Source organism: Phyllobates terribilis, unplaced genomic scaffold (genome assembly GCF_046119375.1).
Source record: "Phyllobates terribilis strain yellow unplaced genomic scaffold, ASM4611937v1 Scaffold_2__4_contigs__length_985480577, whole genome shotgun sequence".
In the NCBI taxonomy this organism is placed as follows: Eukaryota; Metazoa; Chordata; class Amphibia; order Anura; family Dendrobatidae; genus Phyllobates; species Phyllobates terribilis.
The window spans coordinates 261,947,098-261,968,829 of record NW_027362762.1 but is presented as its reverse complement, the minus strand read 5'-3'; positions in this window follow the sequence as shown (position 1 = coordinate 261,968,829).

The window sequence follows — 21,732 nt, the reverse complement described above, 5'->3', positions numbered from 1 at the left end:
GTGATGTGCCGCCCGCCTCGGGTCTGGCCCCATGTCTCATTTGTTGGGCCTCCCGCCTGGGGTCTGGCTCTGTGTCTCGTGTGCTGGGCCGCCCGGCTCTAGTCTGGCCCCGTGTGTCGTTTGTTTGGCCGGCCGCCTCGGGTCTGGCCCCTTGTCTGGTGTGTTGGGCTGCCTCGGGTCTAGCCCCATGTCTCATTTGTTGGGCATCCTGTCTCGGGTCTGGCCCCGTGTCTTGTGTGCTGGCCCGCCCGCCTCTTGTCTGGTTCCGTGTTTCATGTGTTGTTTCGCCCGCCTCAGGTCTGGCCCCGTGTCTGGTGTGTTGGGTTGCCTGTTTCGGGTCTGGCCCTATGTGTCGTTTGTTGGGCCCTGTGTGTTGGGCAGCAAACCCCAGGTCTGGCCCGATGTATCATGTGTTGGGCTGCAAGCGCATCTGACCCCCTGTCTCGTGTGTTGGGCCGCCCCTCTCGGGTCTTGCCTCTTGTCTGGTGTGTTGAGCCGCCCGCTTCGGGTCTGGCCCCGTATCTGTTATGTTGGGCCACCCGCCTCTTTTCTGGTTCCATGTTTTGTGTGTTGGGCCACTCGCCTTAGGTCTGGCCCCATGTCCGGAGGTGTAATGTGCCGTCCGTCTCAGATCTGGCGCCATGTCTCATGTGTTGGGCCACCTGCCTCGGGTCTGATCCCGTGTTTCGTTTGTTGGGTCACTTGCCTCAGGTCTGGCACCATGTATTGGGCCGCCCTTCTCAGATCTGGCCCCATGTCTTTTGTGTTCGGCCACCTGCCTTGGGTCTGGCTCCATGTCACGTTTGTTGGGTCACCCGCCTTGGTTCTGGCCCCGTGTCTCGTGTGTTGGATTGCCTCCCTCGGATCTGGCCCCATGTCTTGCGTGTTGAGCTGCTTCGGGTCTGGTCTTGTGTCTGGTGAGTTGGGTCGCCGCCGCCGCCTCTGGTCTGGATCTGTGTCTCGTATATTGGACCTCCCGCCACCATTACTCATGTGTTGTGCCTCTCTTCTCGGGTCTTGTCCCATGTCTCTTCTGTTGGGCCGCCCTCCTCAGGTCTGGCCCATGTCTGATGTCTCAGGTCTGTCTCGTGTGCTGGGCTGCCTGTCTGGTCCCGTGTCTGGAGTGTTGGGCTGCCTGCCTCGAGTCTGGCCCTGTGACTTGTATTTGTTTGGCCGCCCACCTCAGGACTGGTTCAGTGTGTTGGGCTGCCCGCCTCGGGTCTGGCCCCATGTGTTGTGTGTTGGGCCGCCCAACTCGGGTCTGGCTCTGTGTCTCCTGTGTGGGGCCGCCCGCCTCAGGTCTGGCCCCTTTTCTGGTGTGTTGGGCTGCCTCGGGTCTAGCCCCATGTCTCGTTTGTTGGGCCTCCCTCGGGTCTGGCCCCGTGTCTTGTGTGCTGAGCCATCCGCCTCATGTCAGGTTCCGTGTGTTGTCCCACCCGTCTCAAATCTGGCCCCATGTCTGGTGTGTTGGGTTGCCTGCCTTCGGTCTGGCCCTGTGTGTCGTTTGTTGGGCCCTGTGTGTTGGGCCACACACCTCAGGTCTGGTCCGGTGTATCGTGTGTTAGGTCGCAAGCCTCAGCTGGGCCCCCTGTGTTGGGCCGCCTGCCTTGGGTCTGTCTACGTTTTTCATGTCTTGGGCCGCCCGCCTCGGTTCTGGCCCCATGTCTCATGTGTTGGACCACCAGCCTCCAGTCTTGCCTCGTGTCTGGTGTGTTGGGTCGCCCACCTCAGATCTGGCCCCATATCTGGTATGTTGGGCCGCCCGCCTCGGATCTGGCTCCGTGTCTGGTGTGTTGGCCCACCCGCCTCGGATCTGACCCATGTCTCGTATGTTAGGCCGCCCACCTTGGCTCTGGCCCCATGTTTTGCCCCATGTCTCGTGTGTTGGGCTGGCCCCGTGTCTCATGTATTGGGACGTCCACCTCAGGTCTGGCCCTGTGGCTCGTGTGCTGGGCCGCCTTGGGTCTAGCCCCGTGTCTCATGTGTTGGTCTGGCCGCCTCAGCCCTGGCCCCGTGTCTCATGTGTTGGCTCGCACACTCGAGGGTCTGGTCCCGTGTCTCGATACACTTGACCAGAACCATGACGGTCGACCCAACACACGAGAAATGGGACCACACCCGAGGCGGACGGCCCAACAGACAAGTCACAGGGCCAGATCCGGCCCGGTGTCTCATGTGTTGGGCCGCACACCTCAGGTCTGGCCTCGTATCTCATGTGTTGGGCCACCCGCCTTGAGTCTGACCTTGTGTCTTGTGTGTTGGGCCGCCCGCCTCGGGTCTTGCCCCATGCCTCAAATGTTGGGCAGCCCACCACGGAACTGGCCCTGGGTGTCTAGTGTGTTGGGCTGCTTCTGGTCTAGCCCCATGTCTTGGGCGTTTGTATATGTTTTGTATATGTTTGGCCACTTCGGGTCTGGCCCTGTGTCTCGAGTGTTGGGCTGCCGCCTTGAGTCTGGCCCTGTGTCTCATGTGTTGGCCTATCTGCCTCAGATCTGGCCCTGTGTCTCGAGAGTGTTTTGGGCTGCATGCCTGGGTTCTGGCCCTGTGTCATGTGTGTTGATCTGCCCGCCTCGGGTCTGGCCCTGTGTCTGGCGTTTTGGGTCGCCTCTGGTCTGGCTCCGTGTCTTGTGTATTGCACCTCCCGCCGCTGGTCTGGCCCCGATTCTCGTGCGTTGGACCTCCCGCCTCAGGTCTGGCCCCCGTGTCTCATGTCTTGGGCCGCATGCCTCAGGTTTGGCCCCGAGTCTCGGGTGTTGGGTCGCCCCTATCTACGGTCTGGGTGTCTCGTGTGTTAGGGCGCCATCCTCGGGTATGGGCCCATGTCTCATGTGTTGGGCTGCTCGCCTCAGGTCTGGCCCCGATGTCTTGTGTGTTGGACCGTCCTGCTTGGGTCTGACCCTGTGTCTCGTGTGTTGGGCCGCCTACCTCAGGTCTGGCCCCAAGTCTCGTGTGTTGGGCTGCTTCGAGTCCGGCTCCATGTCTCGGGTATTAGGCCTCCCGCCTCGGGTCTGGCCCCGTGTCTCGTGCATTGGGCCACCTGTCTCAGGTCTGGCCCCGTGCCTCGTGCATTGAGCCGTCTCAGGTCTGACGCCGTGCCTCGTGAGTTGCGCTGTCTGCCTTGGTCCCTGGCCCTGTGTCACGTGTCAAACCCGAGACACAGGGTCAGACCCGAGGCGGGCGGCCAAACACACGAGACACAGGGCCAGATCCAAGGTGTGCGTCCCAATACATGAGGCCACACCCGAGGCAGGTAGCCCAACACACGACACACGTGGCCAGACCCGATCGGGGCAGGTGGTCCAAACACATGAGACACGGGGCCAGATCTAAGGAAGGCGGCACAATACACTAGACACGGGGCCAGACCTGAGGCGGGCGGCCCAGCACACAGACACAGGGCCAGACCTGAGGCGGGCGTCCCAGCACACGGGACACGGGTCCAGACCCAAGGCGGGAGGCCCAACAAACGAGACACGGGGCCAGACCCGAGGCAAGTGGTCCAATACAGGAGACACAGGGCCAGACCCGAGGCAGTCGGCCCAACACACGAAAGTGGTGAGGTGCGCTCGCCCGTCTACTTGCCTGTCTGACCTCCCTTATTATCATAAAATAATAAATGAACAGAAACTGCTTTACTAATAGACTTTTCAGCATTAACTGCTTTATAGACTGACAGGTCCAGAAGAGATCCCTTTTCAGCAGTCACCTCATTATCATAATAAGCAGGGTTACAATGAGAGATAACAGAATCCACCATTCACAGTAGTCGCAGCTCATCTCTTCCCCCTTTCTGCACAATGACATCTGCCTAAACATGAGAACATGTATAGAAAACGCTTCCAAAGAAATAGACTCTATACACATGCATATGTTCAGTGTTCATATCTCCAAACAGACAAGAGAGCAGCTTCCATAAATGTACAGAAAACAGAATACAATAATCTGCAATCAGAAATACAGATTATAAAAAAATTATAACAATCTAGTTTATATTAGTTTAAAAAATGTATCTGACACATTCCCTGTCAGGCCCCCAGACCACCAGCAGTTGTCATATCTAAATACACTGTACACATAAACAGATCTTTAGAAAAAGTATTTCTAAAGTCCGTTCATGATATGTAAATGAAGCCTTTGACTAGTCAATAGGGTGTTAGTGTCCCCAGACTAGTCTGCCCACTTAGCATGTTATCATGCCCCTGTGGGCATGATTAAGAAGACTTACAAGCGCCAACGTCATTGCCCGCACCATACAAACCTTGAACAAGCACGCAGCTTCTTTCCCTCACTGAAGCCGAGCCTTGAGGTGGGCAGCCCAACACACAGAGCCAGACCCAAGGTGGGTGGCCAAACAGACGAAACATGGGGCTAAACTCGAGGCGGGCAACCCAACACACGAGAAACAGGGGCCAGACCTGAGGCAGGAGGCTCAATACACGAGACACTTATCAAGACAAGAGGCGCCCAACACACCAGACACAAGGCTGGACCCAAGGTGCGCAGACCAATATACCAGATACAGGGCCAGAACCGAGACGAGCAGACAAACACACGAGACATGGTACCAGACTCGAGGCGGTAGGCCCAACACACGAGACATGGAGCCAAACCCAAGGCATCCCAACACACCAGACACGAAGCACCACCTCAGGTCTGGCCCTGTGTATTGGGCCGCCCACCTTGAGTCTGGCCCCTTGTTTTGTATGTTGGGCTGCCCCCTCGGGTCTGACCCCATGTCTCATGTGTTGGGCCGCCTGCCTCAGGTCTGGCCCTGTGTCTATCGTGTCTGGTATATTGGGCCTCATTGTTGAGCCTTCCACCTCGGATCTTGCCCTGCGTTTTGTGTGTTGGGCCCACCACCTGCCTCGAGTCTGGCCCCGTGTCTCGTGTGTTGTGCTGCTCAGGCCTGGCCCCGTGTGTTGGGCCGCCCGTCTCAGGTCGGGTTCCGTGTCTCGTGTGTTGGGCCACTCGCCTCAGGTCTAGCCTCATGCCTGGTGTGTTGGGGTGCCTCTGGTCTCCCCCAACCTCCATGTCTCGTGTATTGCGCGCGGGTCTGGCCCCGTTTCTCATGTGTTGGGTGCCCGCCTCAGGTCTGGCCTCATGTGTTGGGCCACCAGCCTCAGATCTGGCCCCATATCTGGTATGTTGGGCCACTGGATCTGGCCTCGTGTCAGGTGTGTTGAGCCACCTATGGTCTGGCTCCAAATCTCGTGTATTGTGCCTCCTGCCATGGGTCTGGCCCCATTTCTCGAGTGTTGGGCGACCGTCTCAGGTCTGGCCCTGTGTCCGACTATTGGGCCGCCCGCCTCAGGTCTAGCCTTGTGTCTCGTGTGTTGGACCACCCTCCTCAGGTCTGGTCCTGTTTCTGGTGTGTTGGGCCGCTTCGGGTCTGGCTCCGTGTCTCATGTGTTGGGCCTCCAGCCTCGGGTCTAGCCCCGTGTCATGTAAATAGTGTGTGGTGGGCACCACCCAAATAAATATCACACAATATAGAGAAAATGCCCCTGCAACAGATAACTGACAGATGAATAACTATCAGACAATGCAAGCTGCATGAGAAGAGTACTCCTGCAACAAATAACTAACAGGTATAATAACAAGTAACACCATTAGGTACGTAAAGCAATGTAGCATCAAGCATAAGATGTAAGCTATGATGGATAGATATTCACAGAAGGCAACCTGAAAAGTGGCTAAGTGCAAAACTCCATAGGCATGCGGTTGTCGGCTAAAGGATCCATGTAAGGATAAAGTCACCTGGATAAGTAACCTAGGGAGGTATCAGATACCCCACGCGTATCGCTACATATGCATGTAGCTTCCTCAGGGGCAAAAAGTACTCTTCCCATGCAGCTTGCATTGTCTGATAGTTATACATCTGTCAGTTATCTGTTGCAGGGGCATTCATTTTCTCATGCAGCTTATATTGTGTGATATTTATCCACTTTACAGGTAGCACCTTGTTGGGATGATGGTCTTCATACAGATACCGGGTCTAGCCCCGTGTCTCATGTGTTGGGCTGCCTGCCTTGAGTCTGCCCCCGTGTCTCGTGTATTGTGCTGCTCGGGTCTGGCCCCGTGTGTTGGGCCGCCCGATTCAGGTCTGGTTCTGTGTCTCATGTGTTGGGAACCTCACCCCGAGACAGCCCTCGTGTCTGGTGTGTTGGATCGCCTCTGTTCTTGCTCCATGTCTCGTGTATTGCGCCTCCTGCCCCGCGCGGGTCTGGTCCCATTTATCGTGTGTTGGGCGCCTGCCTCAGGTCTGGCCCCGCGGGTCTTGTGAGTTGGGCCGTCCGCCTTGGGTCTGGCCCCATGTCTCGGGTTTTAAACGAGACACGGGGCCAGACCCGAGGCGGGCGGCACAACATACGAGACACGATAACAGACCCGAAGTGGTTTGCCCAACACACAAGGCATGGAGACAGACCCTAGGCGGCACAACATGCCAGACACGGAGCCCTGTGTCTTGTGTGTTGGGCCGCTCTTCTCGGGTCTGGTTCTGTGTATATTGGGCCACCCACCTCGAGTCTGGCCCCTTCTTATCTTTTATGTTGGGCCGCCCTCTTCGGATCTGACCCCATTTCTATTGTGTTGGGCCACCCGCTGGCCTCGTGTCTAGTGTGTTGGGCCGGCTAAGGTCTGACTCGGTGTCTCATGTGTTGGGCCTCCCTCCTTGGGTCTGGCCCCGTGTCTCGTGTGTTGGGCCGCCTGCCTCAACTCTGGGCCCGTGTCTCGTGTGTTGGGCCACTCACGTCTGCACCCGTGTGCTGAGCCACCCGCCTCGGGTCTGCTCCCGTGTCTCTTGTGTTGGGCCGCTCTCCTCTGGTCTGGCCTTGTGTCTGGTGTGTTGGGCCCCCTCTGGTCTGGCTCCGTGTCTGTTGTGTTGGGCATCCCGCCGCGTGTCTGGCGCCATTTCTCATGTTTTGTTTTCAATGTTTTGTTTATTGAGATACAATCAAAGAACATTGCATCAACATTTTTTTAAGGTATTAAAGCAGATGATGAACAAGTTTGATGCAAGATTGGAAGATCAATAACAGATAAGAAAGAAGTAATCAAAAAAAATTCTTATGGAAAATAAGTCAATATTTCTTCAGATATTATATACTGATGCTAATCATATAACCAAATATTCTCTCATTTTTTTATGCTAGGAATGACAAATCTTAGGCATTACCGAGGCATTTTAGATTGGTTCATGGCTGTGATCCATCGACCTTTAAAATACGGGGCATAGATAGGTTGCGCTGTGGCATCAGGGGAAGCGATTTACGCCTTCTAGCCCAAATGGAGTGTCGTTGGATTGTGACTTTAGACACAATGACACCAAAAGGACTTAATGAGAAATTGAGTTTTTCTTCCTTTATATAGAATCTCTCCTTCAATATTCTTTTATTTTTTATATATGATTTTAATTGTCTGTGTCTTTCTATTTGTATTTTAGAGATTGGCTCTCTCCAGTGTGTAAGAGTGCTGTTTTTCAAGATCATGCACCACGGATACCCATCCTCCCGTCATCTCATCTAGCAACATAATTCTTCATAACTTAACTATTTTAGTGTTTTAATTATGGATTCCTATGTGCGTGATACACCCCATCAGGACATTCACCTTGGTGATGAAGGGAGTATTCTATTCTGAATCATTTGATGTGAACGATTATTGATATTTGGTTTGGTTTGTTACGATTAAGTGATGTAATTGCCTCTATTTTATTGTGCGGACACTGTCCCTGACCGGATGATGTCTGCATGGTTCTGTAATTTGAAATTGTGTAGTCCTTCGGGACTTGATAGTCAGATTGATTATTATATCTGAATAAACAACTCTAGCAAGCCATGCATCATGTCATCTGGATGGGATAGTGTGTACGGACATGAATTTAAATGTAATTATTTTTGAAGACCATGACAATTAATATCAATGGGAATAAGTACATTTAGCATATTTACAAAATTGTTGGTGTATCATGATTGTGAGGAGGATAATAATTTATGGTGCGCTTAGTATAGAAGATTATATATGTAAATTACGCATCTTAGTACTTACCTGCAGGGGGGAACTTATTGGTGTACGCCCCTTGCCTAGATGATTGGTGGAGGATGTGTCCTTGGGGATATTTGTGTCCCTACGTGGTGTATAGATGACATGATGGCGGCACCCTTGGACTCCCACAATATGGCGTCGGAGGTGCGCATGCGCTCTGTGTCAGGCGTCGTCGCGCGGTCTCCGTGATTCTCGCGGGGCACGCTCACAAAGGTCATGGGAAGTGCACCCCCTGACCCACGCGCGTCATCGCGATTACCCGGATGCTGTGCATGACTCGGCGCAGACATGAGCGCATGCGCCAATTAATCTCACGCCGTGAAACTTTTCCACACTGCACATATAAAATGAGAGTCAACACATTGAAAACTTCAGACAAGATACTTTTCCACTTGAAAAAGATGCATGAGGCACCGAAACGTGCGTAGGGGCACTGAAGTGGACAGGAAAGTGCGCCGACAAGGTAATCATTATACTGTTTTGGTGCAGCAGTCAATTAATCTCTGAATACACAATGTGTTAACAGCACTAGTTTCAATGTCGTGATTTTTTGATTATATGATTGCTGTACCGGTCCCCAAGTTACACCTCAATCATCCTCATTTTCTACAATAGGAGACTGCTAATATCAAATATTATGATTAAATGATTGAGGATATGTAGTTGTGGGGACTTGCACATTTGAATTTTGATATACCCTGCGGGCTTTATTATACAGGCATTAGTATTTTTTGTGGTAGCGAATAAATCTTGGCTACGATTAGCTGACCAATTAATCATATCTCGCATTGCGTTTAGGGTAAGATAATTACTCATATTATTGAGATTGTTTGACTTATGACTGCCTCTTGAAGCTCATCAAGAGAATGCCAAGAGTGTGCAAAGCAGTCATCAAAGCAAAAAGTGGCTACTTTGAAGAACCTAGAATATAAGACATATTTTCAGTTGTTTCACACTTTTTTGTTAAGTATATAATTCCACATGTGTTAATTCATAGTTTTGATGCCTTCAGTGTGAATGTACAATTTTCATAGAAAAAAGAGAGGGGTCGCTCACTGGTCTATTCGGGTGCTCTGAAGAAAAGAGTAATCTCAATTGCAAAAAGAACTTCGGCACTCCATACATGAAAATATAAGAAATATTGTATCTAGACTAATGTCACTTTGAAAAATGAAGGTTTTTTGCGCATAATTTGGCCAATTTATGTGTGCCCATCAACCACGACAAGGTCACCTTCGTATGATGGGAAACTACGCTACGCTACCACTGGATATGCCACTCTTGGGCTGTAAGCCTGTATGGACAATATGTCTTTGCTTGGGCTTTTAACCTACAATGTATGGGCTGGTAGAGCTAGTTAAAACCACCTGTGACTGAATGGGAGGGACACATGGTCAGAAAAAAAGGCTGTCAAACTTCTAATAGTGTGAACACGTACCTGCTGCAATGCTCCAGGAGCGGGATCCCAAAAATGATTAATAGAAAAAAGAGAGGGGTCGCTCACTGGTCTATTCGGGTGCTCTGAAGTAAAGAGTAATCTCAATTGCAAAAAGAACTTCGGCACTCCATACATGAAAATATAAGAAATATTGTATCTAGACTAATGTCACTTTGAAAAATGAAGGTTTTTTGCGCATAATTTGGCCAATTTATGTGTGCCCATCAACCACGACAAGGTCACCTTCGTATGATGGGAAACTACGCTACGCTACCACTGGATATGCCACTCTTGGGCTGTAAGCCTGTATGGACAATATGTCTTTGCTTGGGCTTTTAACCTACAATGTATGGGCTGGTAGAGCTAGTTAAAACCACCTGTGACTGAATGGGAGGGACACATGGTCAGAAAAAAAGGCTGTCAAACTTCTAATAGTGTGAACACGTACCTGCTGCAATGCTCCAGGAGCGGGATCCCAAAAATGATTAATAGAAAAAAGAGAGGGGTCGCTCACTGGTCTATTCGGGTGCTCTGAAGAAAAGAGTAATCTCAATTGCAAAAAGAACTTCGGCACTCCATACATGAAAATATAAGAAATATTGTATCTAGACTAATGTCACTTTGAAAAATGAAGGTTTTTTGCGCATAATTTGGCCAATTTATGTGTGCCCATCAACCACGACAAGGTCACCTTCGTATGATGGGAAACTACGCTACGCTACCACTGGATATGCCACTCTTGGGCTGTAAGCCTGTATGGACAATATGTCTTTGCTTGGGCTTTTAACCTACAATGTATGGGCTGGTAGAGCTAGTTAAAACCACCTGTGACTGAATGGGAGGGACACATGGTCAGAAAAAAAGGCTGTCAAACTTCTAATAGTGTGAACACGTACCTGCTGCAATGCTCCAGGAGCGGGATCCCAAAAATTTTTCAAAGTGACATTAGTCTAGATACAATATTTCTTATATTTTCATGTATGGAGTGCCGAAGTTCTTTGTACAATTTTCATAGTCATGAAAATACAGAAAAATCTTTAAATGAGAAGGTGTGTCCAAACTTTTGGTCTGTACTGTATGTCTATTAATGTATGTGTGTTATTTAATAAAATGATGATTTGATTAGATACATTTGAGTTATTTCTTGGTCCCGTATGACTCAAAATGGTGCTTTGTAGGGGTGAAATCTTAGATGGCTCAGGATCTCATGTGTTGAGCTCCTGCCTCAGGTCTGGCCCTGTGTGTTGGGCCTCCCGCCTCGGGTCTGCCCCATGTCTCTTGTGTGTTGGGCCGCCTGCCTTGAGTCTGGCCTGTGTCTTGTGTGTTGGGCCGCCTGCCTTGAATCTGGCCCAGTGTATCGTGCGTTGGGCCGCTCAGGTGTGGCCCCGTGTGTTGGGCCGCCCTGTGTCTATTGTGTTGGGCCGCCCGCTGGCCTTGTGTCTGGTGTGTTGGGCCAGCTAAGGTCTGGCCCCGTGTCTCGTGTGTTGGTCCACCTGACTCGAGTCTGGACCTGTGTCTCGTGTGTTGGGCCGCTCAGGTCTGGACCCATGTGTTGCCGCCTTGGGTCTGCTTCCGTGTCTCTTGTGTTGGTTCACTCTCCTCGGGTCTGGCCTCGTGTCTGGTGTGTTAGGCCCCCTCTGGTCTGGCTCCGTGTCTGTTGTGTTGGACCTTCCGCCGTGGGTCTGGCTCCATTTCTCGTGTGTTAGGCTCCCGCCTCATGTCTGGCCCAGTGTGTTGGGCCTGCTGCCTCGGGTCTGCCACATGTCTCTTGTGTGTTGGGCCATTCGCCTTGAGTCTGGCCTGTGTATCGTGTGTAGGGCCGCCCGCCTCGGGTCTGGTTCCGTGTCTCGTGTGTTGGGCCGACTGCCTCAAGTCTGGCCCCATGTCTGGTGTCTTGGGCCTCCCGCCGCGGGTCTAGTCCCATTTCTTGTGTGTTGGGCCACCCACCTCGGTTCTGGCCCCATGTCTGGTATGTTGGGTCACCCGCCTCAGGTGTAGCCTTGTATCTCATGTGTTGGGCCGCCCGCGTCAGGTCCGGCCCCGTTTTTGGTGTGTTAGGCCTCTTCGGGTCTGACTTACTGTCTCGTGTGTTGGGCCTCCCGCCTTGGGTCTGCCCTGTGTCTCATGTGTTGGGCCGCCCGCCTCGAGTCTGGCCCCTTGTCTCGTGTTTTGGGCCGCTCGGGTCTGGCCCCATGTGTTGGGCCGCACACCTCGGGTTTGGTTCCATGTCTCGTGTGTTGCACCGCCCGCCTCGGGTCTGGCCCCATGTTTTGTGTGTTATACGGCTCGGGTCTGACTTCGTGTGTTGGGCCGCCCACCTCGGGTCTGGTTTTGTGTCTCATGTGTTGGTCCCCCTGTCTCAGGTCTGGCCCCATGTCTGGTATGTTGTGCCGCTGCCCGCCTCAGGTCTAGCCTTGTGACTCGTGTGTTGGCCCTAGCCCCGTTTCTGGTGTGTTGGGCCACTTCGGTTCTGACTTCTTGTCTCGTGTGTTGGGCCTCCCGCCTTGGGTCTGCCCCATGTCTCATGTGTTGGGTCGTTCACCTCGAGTCTGGCCCCATGTCTCGTGTGTTGGGCCACCCACCTTGGATCTGGTTCCGTGTCTCGTGTGTTGGGCCGCCCGCCTTGGGTCTGGCCTTGTGTCTGGTGTTGGGACGCTCGCCTCCGGTCTGGCCTTGTGTCTGGTGTGTTGGGCCACCTCTGGTCTGGCTTCGTGTCTCATGTATTGCACCTCTCGCCGCGGGTCTGACCCCGTTTCTCGTGTGTTGGGCCTCCCGCCTCAGGTCTTGTCCTGTGCATGTCTTATCTGTTGGGCTGCTCGCCTCTCCCCGTGTGTTGGGCCACCCGCCTCGGGTCTGGCCCCGTGTGGTGGGCAACCTGCCTTGAATCTAGCCCCATTCCTGGTATGATGGGCTTCCCGCCTCAGGTCTAGAGAACCTTGTGTCTCGTGTGATGGGCCGCCCACCTCAGGTCTGGCCCATTTCTGATGTGTTGGGCCGTTTTGGCTCTGGCTCCATGTCTCGTGTGTTGGGCCTCCCGCCTTGGGTCTGGCCCTGTGTCTATTGTGTTGGGCCGTCTGCCTCACGTCTGGCCCCGTGTCTCATATGTTGGGCCGCTCGGGTCTGGCCCCGTGTGTTGGGCCGCCCGCCTCTGGTCTGGTTTCGTGCCTCAGCTCTGGCCCCATGTCTGGTGAGTTGGGCCAGTTGGGTGTGTTAGATCGCCTCTGGTCTGGCTTCGTCTCTCGTGTATTGCGCCTCCCGCTGCGGATCTGGCCCCATTTCTTGTATGTTGGGCCGCCCGCCTCATGTCTTGCCCTGTGTTTTGAGCCACCCGCCTCAGATCTGGCCCCATGTCGGGTGTGTTGGACCGCCCGCCTCAAATCTAGCCCTGTGTCTCGTGTGTTGGGCCTCTCGCTTTTGGCTTAGCCCTGTGTCTCATCTGTTTGTCTGCCTACCTTGCATCTGGCCCCGTGTATTGGGCCTCCCGCCTCGGGTCTGGCCCCGTGTCTCGTCTGTTTGGCTGCCCACCTCGGATCTGGCTCCGTGTGCTGGGCTGCCCCCCTCGGGTGTGGCCCTGTGTGTCATGTATTGGGCCACCTGCCTGTGTCTGGCCCCGCTTCTGGTTCCGTGTGTTGGGCCGCTCGCTTCGGGTCTGGCCCAGTGTGTTGTGTGTTGGGCCACCCGCCTCGGGGTTGACCCCGTGCACGTCTCCTGTGTTGGGCCACCCACTTCGGGTCTGGCCCCATGTCTGGTATGTTGGGCCACCTCAATTCTGGCCCCGTGTGCTGGGCCGCCCAACTCGAGTCTGGCCTCGTGTCTCTCATGTGTTGGGTTGCCTTCCACGGGTCTGGCCCAGTGTGTTGTGCCGCCTGCCTCCTGTCTGGTTCTGTGTTTCGTGTGCTGGGCCGCCCGTCTCATGTATGGCCTGTGTCTATTGTGTTGGGCCTCTTCGGGTCTGGCTCCGTGTCTTGTGTGATGGGCCTCCCGCGTCGAGTCTGGCCCCGTGTCTTGTGTGTTGGGCTGCTCGGATCTGATCCCATGTGTTGGGCTATCCACCTTGGGTCTGCTTCCTCTCGTGTGTTGGGCCGGTTTTGACCCTGTGTCTAGTGCGTTGAGCCTCTCGGATCTGGTCCCGTGTGTTGGGCCACCCGCCTCGGGTCTGGTTCCGTGCCTCATGTGTTGGACTGCCCGCCTCGGGTTTGGCCCCTTGTCTGGTGTGTTGGGCCGCTCGCCTTGGGTCTGGCCTCATGCCTCGTGTGTTGGGCCGCCTCTGGTCTGGTCGTGGTTCGTGTATTGTGCCTCCCGCCGCAGGTCTGTTCCTGTGGCTATCTGGTGTGTTGTCGCAACGCCTTGTGTCTGGCCCCGTGTGTTGGGCCAGACACAAGTGTGTCTGGCCAAGTGTCTCATCTGTTTGGCCGCCCACCTCAAGTCTGGTTCCGTGTGTTGGGCTGCCCGCCTCGGGTCTGCCCTGTGTGTCATGTGTTGGGCCGCCCGCCTGTGTCTGGCCCCGTGTCTGGTTCCATGTGTTGGGCCGCCCGCTTTGGGTCTGGCCCGGTGTGTTGTGTATTGGCCACCCACCTCTGGTCTGGCCCCATGCACATCTCCTGTCTTTGGCCGCCCGCCTTGGGTCTGGCCCCATGTCTGGTATGTTGGGCCACCTTGGTTCTGGCCCCATGTCTTGTGTGCTGGGCTGCCTGCCTCGAGTCTGGCCTCGTGTCTCGGTTTGTTGGGCTGCCTTCCATGGGTCTGGCACCGTGTGTTGTGCCACCCTCCTCTTGTCTGGCTCCGTGTCTGGCCTGTGTCTGGTGTGTTAGGTTGCTTCGGGTCTGGCTCCGTGTCTTGTGTGTTGGGCCACACGGCTTGGGTCTGTCCCGTGCCTCTTGTGTGTTGGGCCACCTGTCTCAGGTCTGGCCTCGTGTCTGGTATGTTGTGCCGCCCGCCTCAGCTCTAGCCTTGTGTCTCGTGTTTTTGGCCTCCCTCCTCAGTCTGGCCCCGTGTCTCATGTGTTAGGCCGCTCAGGTCTTACCCCATGTGTTGGGCCGCCCGCTCGGGTCTGGATTCATGTCTCATGTGTTGGGCCGCCCACCTCGGGTCTGGCCCCATGTCTAGTATGTTGGGCCGCCCCCCTCAGGTCTAAACCTGAGACCCGAGGAAGGCGGTCCAGCACACGAAATACAGGGCAGACCCGAGACAGGAGGCCCAACAAATGATAGACGGGGCCAGACCCGAGGTGGGTGGCACAACACACGGATCCAGACCCGAGGCGGGTGGCCAAAAAGACAAGACACGGGGCCAGGCCCGATCGGGGTGGGCGACCCAACACACCAGACACGGGACCACATAAGAAAGAGCTCCTGCCAGACCTGAAATGGACGGCTCAACACACCAGACTCTGGGCCAGACGGGTGGCCCAAAACACGGGGTCAGACCCGAGGCAGGCGGCCCAACACATGGGGCCAGACCTGAAGCAGGCAGCACAACACATGAGACATGGGGCGGACCCAAGGAGGGTGGCCCAAAACTTTAGTCACAGAGCCAGACTCGAGGCAGGTGGCCGAACACACGAGGCACAGGGCCAAAACCAAGGCGGGTTTCCCAACACACTGTCCCAAAGGGGGCGGCTGAATACAAGAGACATGGTAGTCAGACCCGAGGCGAGCATCCCAACACCCGAGACAAGGATCCAAGCCATAGGCGGACTAGCACATGACACATAGGGCCAGACCCGAGGGGGGGAGGCCCAACACACGAGACAATGGGTCTGACCCAAATCGGGCAACTCAACACATGAGACATGGGGCCAGACCCAAGGCGGGTGGCCAAACACATGAAACATGAGGCCAGAGACCAAGGTGGGCGGTCCAAGAGACATGGACCAGACCCTAGGTGGGGGGCACAACAAAAAAGACAAGTGGACAGACCCGAGGCAAGCGAACAACAGATGAGACACGGGGCCAGACCGAAGGTGCGTGGCCAACACACCAGACATGGGACCACACCCGAGACAGACGGCCCAACAGATGAGACCGTGGCCAGACCCGAGGTGTGTGGCCCAAAACAGGGGGCCAGACCCGCAGGCGGCCCAACACACGAGACACGGGGTCAGCAATACCTGAGGCGAGCTGCCCAACACGCCGGACAGGGGGCCCGACCTGAGGTGGACCAACATACCAGACAAGGGGCCAGACCCGAGGTGGGCGGCCCAACACACCAGACACGTGTACAGACCCGAGGCAGGCGGCCAACAGATGAGACACGGCACCAGACGCGAGGCGAGCGACCCAACACACAAAACACGGATCCAGACCAGAAGTGGCCCAACACATCAGATATGAGGCCAGACCTGAGGCAGGCAGCCCAACACAGGAGACTTGGAACCAGACCCGAAGTGAGCGGCCCAACACACGGGGCCAGAACCGAAGCAGGCAGCCCAATACATGAGGCTAGAGTTGACACGGGCGGCCCAACACACGAGGTTCAGAACCGAGGCGGGCTCCCAATACACGAGACATGGAGCCAGACCCAAGGCAAGAAGATCACCACACGGCGGGCGGCCCAACACACCAATCACAAGGCCAGACTAAAGGTGGGCAACCCAACACACAAGACTTGTGGCGGACCCAAGGCAGGCAGCCCAAAACTTCAGTCACGGAGCCAGACTTGAGGTGGGCGGCCCAACAGATGAGACACGGCACCAGACGCGAGGCAGGCGACCCAACACACAAAACACGGATCCAGACCAGAAGTGGCCCAACACATCAGATATGAGGCCAGACCTGAGGCAGGCAGCCCAACACAGGAGACTTTGAACCAGACCCGAAGTGAGCGGCCCAACACACGGGGCCAGAACCGAAGCAGGCAGCCCAATACATGAGGCTAGAGTCGACACGGGCGGCCCAACACACAAGGTTCAGAACCGAGGCGGGCTCCCAATACACGAGACATGGAGCCAGACCCAAGGCAAGAAGATCACCACACGGCGGGCGGCCCAACACACCAATCACAAGGCCAGACTCAAGGTGGGCAACCCAACACACAAGACTTGTGGCAGACCCAAGGCAGGCAGCCCAAAACTTCAGTCACGGAGCCAGACTTGAGGTGGGCGGCCCAACACACGAGACACAGGGCCAGAACTGAGGTTGGTGGCCCAACACACATGGCACAGTGTCCCGAAGTGGGCAGCTGAATACACGAGACACGGAGTCAGACTCAAGGCGAGCATCCCAACACATCAGTCATGGAGCCAAACAAGAGGCGGCCCAACACATGAGACACAGGGCCAAACCCGAGGGGGAGAGGCCCAGCATAAGAGACATGGGGCGGCTCAACAAATGACACATGGGGCCACACTCGACACGAGGCCTGACCCGAGGCGGGCGGCCCAGCTGTTAACACACCAGTCACGGGGCCAGACTCAAGGCGAGCAGCCCAACACATGAGACACGGGGCTAGACCCGAGGTGGGCCGCCCAACACACGAGACATGGAGGACATGAGGGTGGCAGCCGAATAGACGAGATACGAAGTCAGACCCAAGGCGGGTGGCCCAACACTCGTGACAAAGGGTCAGACCCAAGTCAGGAGGCCCAACGCATGAGACATGGGGGAGGGTTGGGCAGCTCAACACATGGGGTCAGACTTGGATGGTCCAGCACACGAGACACGGAGCCAGACTTGAGGCAGGAGGCCCTTCAAACGATACACGGGCCTGACCTGAGGTGGGCAGCAAAACACACGGAGATAGACCCGAGGCGGGGGGCCAAACAGACGAGACACAAGGCCAGACCTGAGGTGGGCGACCCAGCACACCAAACACGGGACCAGATCCGAGTCGGGCGGCCCAACACACCAGATAAAGGGCCAGACCTGACACCAAGGGAAGAGAGGATTTGTAGTAGAAGGGACTGGTCGACTGTGTTGAAGGCAGAGGACACGTCATAATAGAGAATTGTCTGTTAGCTTTGGTTGTAAGTAAGTCATTGGAAGTTTAAGTATGATTGTGGCATGTTCATTGAAAGCAGAAGGGAAAGTACCAGAGGTTAGTAATAGGTTGAAAGGATGGGTTAGGGCCAGGATAGGCATGGTGGTAAGGTTGGGGAGAAGTAACACAAGTGGCGAGTTGCGATTTGGAGAGGAGATGAGTGAGCGAGACTTCAGTGATAGTGAACACACTCCAGACTCTGGGCCAGACCCGAAGCGGGCAGCCCAAAACACAAAGCCAGACCCGAGGCGGGCTGCCCAACAGACTCTGGCGGGCGGCCCAACACACGAGATACGAACCAGACCTAAAGTGGGCAGCCCAATGACATGGGACCAGACCCAAGGCAGGAAGCCCAAAACATGAAGCCCGACCCGAGACGGGCGGCTCAACACACACGGGGCTAGCCTTCAGGCGGCCCAACACACGGAACCTGACCTGAGGTGGGCGGCCAAACAGACGAGACCATGAGGCCAGACCTGAGGAGGGTGGCCAACACACCAGACACGGGAACAGACCCGAGGCCACAAGACAGAGGGCCAGACCGGAGGTGGGGGTCACACCAGACTCGAAGCGGGCAACCTAAAACACAGAGCCAGACCCGAGGTGGGCTGCCAAACACATGAGAAACAGGGCCAGACCCAAGGTGGGAAACCCAATACACGAGACACGGATTCAGATTAAAGGAGGCCCAACACACCAGACACAAGGCCCAACACACTCCAGACATTGGGCCAGACCTGAGGCAGGCAGCTCAACATACGAGACACGGAACCAAACCCGAGGCAGGCGGCCACAACCCGGGCCAAACCCGAGGCATGCAGATGAGCGTATCCAAGGTGGGTAGCTCAACCCACGAGACATGGGGCCAGACCCGAGGCAGTAGCTCAACACACCCAAAACGAGGCCTGACCCGAGGTGGGCAGCCCAACACACGAGACACGAGACCAGTCCCGCCGAGGTGGTGGCCTAACACATGAGACATGGGGCCCAGACACAAGGGGGGCGGTCGAATACCCGAGATACAGAGTCAGATCCGAAAAGTGCGATCCAAAACACAGGGCCAGACCCACCTGCCGAGGCTGCCCAACAAACGAGACATGGGGCCAGACGCGAAATGGGAGGTCCAACACACGAGAAACGGGGCCAGACCCAAGGCACACACAAGACACGGGGTCAGACCCGAAGCGGGCGGCCCAACATTAGAAACACAGAACCAGATCCGAGGCAGGTGGCCCAAAACATGAGGCCAAACCCGAGGTAGGCAGCCCAACACATGAGACCAGACCCAAGACGGGTGGCCCAACATACAAAACACGGGACCGAGACGAGCGTCCCAACACACGAGACATGGGGACAGTTCCGAGGCGGGCGACTCAACACACCAGACACGAGGCCTGACTCAATGAGGGTGGCCCAACAACACAACAGTCACAGGGCAGGACATGAGGCAGGCGGCCCAACACATGAGAAACGGGACCAGATCCTCGGTGGGCAGCCCAAAACAAGACATGGGGCCAGACCTGAGGGGGGCGACCGAATGCACGAGACACGGAGTCAGACCAGAGGCGGCCCAACACACGGGGCCAAACCCGAGGCATGCAGCCTAACACATGAGGCCAGACCCGAGGCGGGCAGCCCAACACAGGAGACTCGGAACCAGACCCGAACTGAGCGGCCCAACACAAGGGGCCAGAACCGAGGCAGGCAGCCCACTACATGAGGCCAGAGTCGAGACGGGCGGCCCAACACACGAGGTTCAGAACCTAGGCGGGCTCCCAACACACGAAACATGGAGTCAGACCCAAGGCAAGAAGATCAACACACGGCGGGCGGCCCAACACACCAATCAAAAGGCCAGACTCGAGGTGGGCAACTCAACACACAAGACTTGTGGCGGACCCAAGGCAGGCAGCCCAAAACTTCAGTCACGGAGCCAGACTTGAGGCGGGCGGCCCAACACACGAGACACAGGGCCAGAACCGAGGTGGGTGGCCCAACACACATGGCCAATGTCCCGAAGTGGGCAGCTGAATACACGAGACACGGAGTCAGACCCGAGGCGAGCATCCCAACACATGAGACATGGAGCCAAACAAGAGGCGGCCCAACACATGAGACACAGGGCCAAACCCGAGGGGGAGAGGCCCAACATAAGAGACATGGGGCCAGACCCTATGAAGGCGGCTCAACAAATGACACATGGGGCCACACCCAACACGAGGCCTGACCCGAGGTGGGTGGCCCAGCTGTTAACACACCAGTCACGGGGCCAGACTCAAGGCGAGCAGCCCAACACATGAGACACGGGGCCAGACCTGAGGTGGGCAGCCCAACACATCAGACACAAGGCCTGACTCAATGAGAGTGGCCCAACAACACACCAGTCACAGGGCCAAACATGAGGCAGGCGGCCCAACACATGAGAAACGGGGCCTGATCCGAGGTGGGCAGCCCAAAACAATACATGGGGCCAGACCCGAGGGGGGCAACCGAATACACGAGACACGGAGTCAGACCAGAGGTGGCCCAATACACGGGGCCAAACCCGAGGCAGGCAGCCCAACACATGAGGCCAGACCCGAGGCAGGTGGCCCACCACACGAGACATGGGGCCAGACCCGAGGCGGGCGGCTCAACACACCAGACACAGGACCAGACCCGAGGCGGGTGGCCCAACACACCAGACAGAAAGCCAGACCCGAGCCATACGGCCCAACACACTCCACACTCTGGACTAGACCTAAAGTGGGCAGCCCAAAACACGAGTCCAGACTCGGGGTGGGCTGCCCAACAGACGAGACACTACAGACCCAAGACCTGAGGCCCAACACACAAGAAATGGAGCCAGAGAGGTGGGAGACCCAATACACGAGACATGGATCCAGCCAGCCAGACAAGATGCAGCCCAACACACCAGACACATGGCAAGACCTGAGGCGGGCAGCCCAACACACGAGACACGGAACCAGACCTAAAACAGGCAACCCAACACATTGGACCAGACCCCGAGGCGGGCAGCTAAAAACATAAGGCTAGACCCGAGGCGGGCGGCTCAACAAACACGGGGAAAGCCTCGAGGTGGGTGGCCAAACAGACGAGACACCGGGCCAGACCTAAGGAGGGCGGCCAACACACCTTATTATTATTATTATTATTTATTATTATTTATTATTATAGCGCCATTTATTCCATGGCGCTTTACATGTGAAAAAAGGGGGTATACATACCAAAAACAATTACAATAATCTTAACAAAACGAGTCAGCGACTGGTACAGGAGGAGAGATGACCCTGCCCGCGAGGGCTCACAATCTACGAGGAATGGGTGAGGATACATTAGGTGAGGGTAGAGCTGGTCATGCAGCAATGTCGTGGAGTGGTGGTTACTGCAGGTTGTAGGCTTATCGGAAGAGGTGGGTCTTCAGGTTTCTTTTGAAGGTTTCCATGGTAGGTGAGAGTCTGATATGTTGGGGTAGAGAGTTCCAGAGTAGGTGAGATACACGGGAGAAATCTTGTATGCGATTTTGGGAAGAGGAGATAAAAGGGGGGTAGAGCAGGAGATCTTGTGAGGATCGAAGGTTGCGGTTAGGTAACTACCAGGAGACTAGGTCACAGATGTATGGAGGAGACAGGCTCTGGATGGCTTTGTATGCCAGGGTTAGGGTTTTGAACTTGATTCTCTGGGCAATGGGGAGCCAGTGAAGGGATTGACAGAGGGGATAGACCGGGGAATAGCGGGGGGACAGGTGGATTAGTGGGGCAGCAGAGTTTAGGATAGATTGGAGAGGGGCAAGAGTGTTGGAAGGGAGACCACAGAGCAGGAGGTTGCAGTATTCGAGGTGGGAGATGATGAGGGCATGCACTATTGTTTTTGCAGAGTCTATGCTGAGGAATGCGCGGATGCAGGAGATGTATTTGAGTTGGAGTCGGCAGGACTTATGCACGGGAAAAGACCCAAGGCCACAAGACAGAGGGCCAGACCTGAGTCGGGTGGCCCAATACACCAGACTTGGGGCCAAACCCGAAACGGGCGACCCAAAACACAAGGCTAAACCCAAGGTGGGCTGCCCAACACATGAGACATGGGGCCAGACCCAAAACGGGAGCCCCAACACATGAGAAACGGGGCCAGACCCCGAGGCGGGAAACCCAATACACGAGACACGGATCCAGACAAGTGGCAACCCAACACATCAGACACAAGGCCAGAGCCTAGGCAGGCGGCCCAACACACCAGACATTGGGCCAGACCCGAGGCTGGCAGCCCAACAC